This window comes from Lactuca saligna, chromosome 5, assembly GCF_052625555.1.
Source record: "Lactuca saligna cultivar CGN05327 chromosome 5, ASM5262555v1, whole genome shotgun sequence".
NCBI classification, from domain to species: Eukaryota; Viridiplantae; Streptophyta; class Magnoliopsida; order Asterales; family Asteraceae; genus Lactuca; species Lactuca saligna.
Window position 1 is genome coordinate 267858144 of NC_136421.1, and position 4865 is coordinate 267863008.

Genomic DNA, 4865 nt, shown 5'->3' on the forward strand with positions numbered 1-4865 from the left:
GCCTTATACATGTGTATTTTCCCATCAATGCCAGTCTTCTTCTTGAAGATCCACTTGCACCTGACCATCTTACGACCTCACACATTGTCAACCAAGTTCTAAACTTGATTGTCATACATGGACTGAATCTCGCTGTTCACAACGTCTTTCCACTTTGCAGACTCTGAGCCTGCCATGGCTTCCTTGTAGTTGTTAGGTTCATCCAAATTTATCAGTGTACTATCACTAATAAACATATCACCTTCACATCTTATATGAGAACCATACAACACATGTGGAACACTAACTCTACTGGAACATTTAAGAGGTAAGGACTCGACAATTGGTTCAACAAGACTTTCTTCCTTGGGTTGATTGCCAGTGTTAGAGGTTCCTTCATCGCTTGAATCTTGAAGCTCTTTAAGATCAGTTTGCCTCCCACTGTCCTCTTGGCATATGAGTTCTCTTCCTCGGAAAATCCTCTCCTTGCAACAGAGACAACATTGTCACTCAATCTATAGAAGAGATATCCAAAGGACTTCTGTGGATTGCCGATGAAAATATACCGCTCACTACGAGGTTCGAGCTTGTCATGAGTCTCTCGTCTTACGAAATCCTCGCAACCCCAAACCTTGATATGTGCCAACAAGCGAGCTTTCCATGTCCACATCTCGTGAGGTATTTTGGCAACCTTCTTAGTTGGGAGTAAGTTAAGGATATGGGTGGTAGTCTCTAAGGCATACACCCAGAATGAGATAGGTAACGAAGTTCGACTTATCATGGAACGAACCATGTCAAACAAGGTTCAATTGCACCTCTCAACCACACCATTCAACTGCGGTGTCCTAGGTGGCATCAATTTTGAAACAATTCTGCATTCCTTGAGATAGTTGTGGAACTCGATACTAAGATACTCACCACCTCGATCGGATCGGAGCATCTTTATCTTCCTGCCCAGCTGATTCTTCACTTCTTGTTGAAACTCCTTAAACCTTTCAAAGGTTTCTGACTTGTGCTTGATTAAGTAGATATACCCATATCTGCTATAATCATCGGTAAAAGTCACATAGAAGTGGTTTGCTTTTGTGATGGATCTAAAGGGCCCACAAACATCTGTATGTATGAGATCCAATAAACCCGCACCCCTTTCACAAGTGTCAGTGAAGGGTGACTTGGTCATCTTTCCAAGTAAACAAGACTCGCACGTATCATCATCCCTAAGGTCAAATGAATCCAACACTCCATCCTTTTGGAGTTGGGCTATGCGTTTCTTGTTGACATATCCAATACAAAAATTCCACAAGAATGCTTTATCCAAACCATTGGAAGAGTCGATATGCAACACATCATTTACTAAGTTGTATACAACCACTACAGTTTCATATATACCATTACAAGGCAATGCTTCAAAATAGAAAGATCCATTAAAGAAAGCATTAATATAAACACTTTCATTATCAAATGAAAATATAAAACCTCATTTATACAAACCATGAAAATAATTAATGTTTCGTTTCATTTCTGACGAATAGCAACAGTTATTCAAATATAAACCCAATCCATTACTAAGCACTAAAGAGTAAAATCCAATCATGGTGACAGGCGATGCTTTCCTATTCCCCATGATCAAGTTTATCTGTCCATGCTCCACATCCTTACTTCTCCTTAGACCCTGCAAATCAGAACAAATCTGAAAACCAGATCTTGTATCGAGGACCCAAGACATAGCATGTAATGAGTTATTAGAATGAGTAGTGTAAATATCTACGAAGGTGGGCTTTATCTTCCCATCCTTGATGTCCTACAAGTACTTTGGGTAGCTTCATTTCCGATGCACTTTTTCATGGCAATAAAAGCACTATGTGTCCTTCGGGTTTGAAAAGGGAGCAACGGGACTATCTTTGGTTCCACTAGAGGAGGTACTATCGTGGGACTTTCCCTTGTGGCTTTTAGAAGGAGCCTTCCTCTTCTTTCCTTTTCCTTGAACAATAGCCAAAATAGGGGCAGTAGCAGTAGGAGTAGATGTAACAGATTTTCCTTTTAGACTACTCTCAACGGTCCTTAGCAGGCCTTGAAGCTTGCTTAGAGTTACGTCCTCCTTGTTCATGTGGTAGGTCCTACGAAACTGGTCATAGCAAGGAGGCAAGGAGTATAGAATGATATCTATGGCCAGCTCCTCATCAAAGTTTACATTCAACTTTAACAAGTGGTCCACATACCTTTGCATTTTCTGCAAGTGGGTCGTGATGGACTCTCCATCCTTCATTTTTGTAGTGATCATTGCAGCGATGATCTTGTACATTTCCTGCATAGCGCTTAGATGGTACGTGTCCATCAAATCTTGATGCCTCTCGTACAGATAGTAGTCCCTGTAGGACTTGTGGAGTTAAACAATCATTGTTGTGAGCATGATGTAATGAACCTTCGTAGCATCTCGCTCGTGAGCCTCGTAGGCAGCAATCTCTTAGGGAGTAGTAGTGTTGGTGTCAATCTCCTTCAGCTCCTTGTCGAGAACATACTCTTTGTCCTCCAATTGTTAAAGTTGGTCTCGTCAAAGATCACCTTCCTACAGAAGTTCATGAGTAAGAATGAGCTGAAGGGGGTTGAACCAAAAGCGTTGCCGTTTGAAGTAGACATCCGAAAAAGAAAAAAGACAATGTTTAGAATAGATAAGAATCCCCAATTTAACTCCCAAATGGAAAATTAGGGCTAGGACCCAACACAATTATTTACAATTCAGAAGAGGGATGTCGTAATACTTACAAATAATTTGAAGGTAGGTAAATGATCATTTTCCAAATGTCCAACATGAAAAACGAAAAAGACAATTAAGTTTTACCTTAGTTGAAATTCCTAGATTACTTTGATATTCATTAAACTTTTCAATGACATGTTTAAATCTCGATATGCTCTTCAAGTTTGTGACTGAGATACCGAGGATCACAAACAAGATGTGAATAACCATGCAAATGTACTTGGTACTCTTGATGCCATTTACAACCTAATCAATGTGTTGGTTATCCACACACGCTCCATTGATCTATGATAAACATAGAGCTACCCTTTTCCACCTATTCTAGTCCCAAATTAGTGTGCTGGTTAACCACACACACTCCATTAATGACTTGGCAATGTGCAAAGTGTAATTTCATGGAATAGCATCATTTTCATATTTTTCTTAAAGTAACTAAGATTAGGAATTTGTAAAAACATTTGTTACTTTCATAGATCATTATAATCATTAATGAGGCATTAGTTGTCCTATCCTACCCGTTCGGCTAACGAACCTTCACTAGTCAAGAGTACGGTGGGTAAGAGTGGATACCAAATGGTGGTCATTGTATAGGTCGCTTCCTTAAACACCCCTTATAGACCAACTTCGTGAATGAGGCTTACTAACGGTATGACTAGCTTATCTTATACATATATATAATCATTAATCTTATAATATTATAATACTATAAGGGTTGAATTTTAAATTTGTAAAACTCTAGAGTTTGGAATTTAAATATTTCAAAATTAAAACTTTTAATTAAATTTTAAATCCAAAAGTTGAGGGAAAGTTTTGAAACTTTTCAAAATATCTTTTAGATCAAATTTGAAAAATAATAAAATAATCATATTATTAATCTTTATCACATAATTTGACATAATCTATTTTCTTTACAAGATAATTCAAATCAAAATACAAATAATTCATCTTGATCATATAAAACATGTAATTATCTTATTTATGACAATTATCTTTCAATTTCATTAGGATAATCAATACCATAGTGAACAAATCGAATTTTATCAGTCAAAACGTTTTTGGTAATTATCCTAATTTAATTTCATACAAAATCCTAAAAAATTAGCCATTTGACAACCCAACTCGATGAGTCACTGACTGGACTCGTCAAGATGACCTGACTCGTCAAGTAAATCAAGTAACCCGACGAGTTCATCATGCAGATGGATAATTTTTTTTATTTTTCAGCTTTGAACAAATTAGCAATGCATCAAATACAATAGAAAAACGACCTAGGCTCTGATAGTAGGGTTGGGTTATAAGCAAAACATCAATCCTATGGTGCACATGCACACCCTAAAGCTTTGGATCTAGGTTTTTCTAATTCTACTTGCAATATTCATCCAAAGCTTGTAAACCCTAGATCTAGCATACCAAAATAAAAATTACATCTAATAATCAAGTTAGAGTGTTACCTTTGATTATAGCTTGATGATCTTGAGCTTATGAGAGCCTCGCTCCTCAAATGCGATGCCTCTAATGAATCACAAACACAAAAACAATTGGATTATCTTAGAGAGGGAAGGAGGAGGCTCAAAAAGTTGGCTAGCAATTCGTCTTAGGTATACAGTTGAGCAATTAGGGTTTCAGTCAAAATCCTAATCCAGTTGCTTAGTCCTTAAGCAACCTAAAGGATCCTTCCAGAAGGCCCCCTGGACGATTTCTATGTGGGCTCCAACATAGAATTCGTCCATTGCTTCCTTATGGAACCTAAGCCCAACCTTGTAACTATCTTATAATTACTGCATTAGTCCCCTTTATTTAATTAATCTCTTTTGACCACAAAATTAATTCTAAATTAATTCTTGACCAATATTAATTAAACAAATATGATTTCTCCTTTAATATATTATCCATATAATATATTAATAACCATAATAACCTCTTTCTCCATTATTCATCCAATAAACTGGCTTTGGTGAAGGCAACCCAAATAGACCATCCTACCATCGGGTTAAGTAAATACCAAATATAGTTATTGGCTTAGACACCTAATCCAACAAGCTTTGCTACTTGGGGTGTAATTACAAGAGATAAACTCTACTTTGGGTTCTCTGGTCTAATTAACTGGATGGTGAAAATAAGGATTCTATGA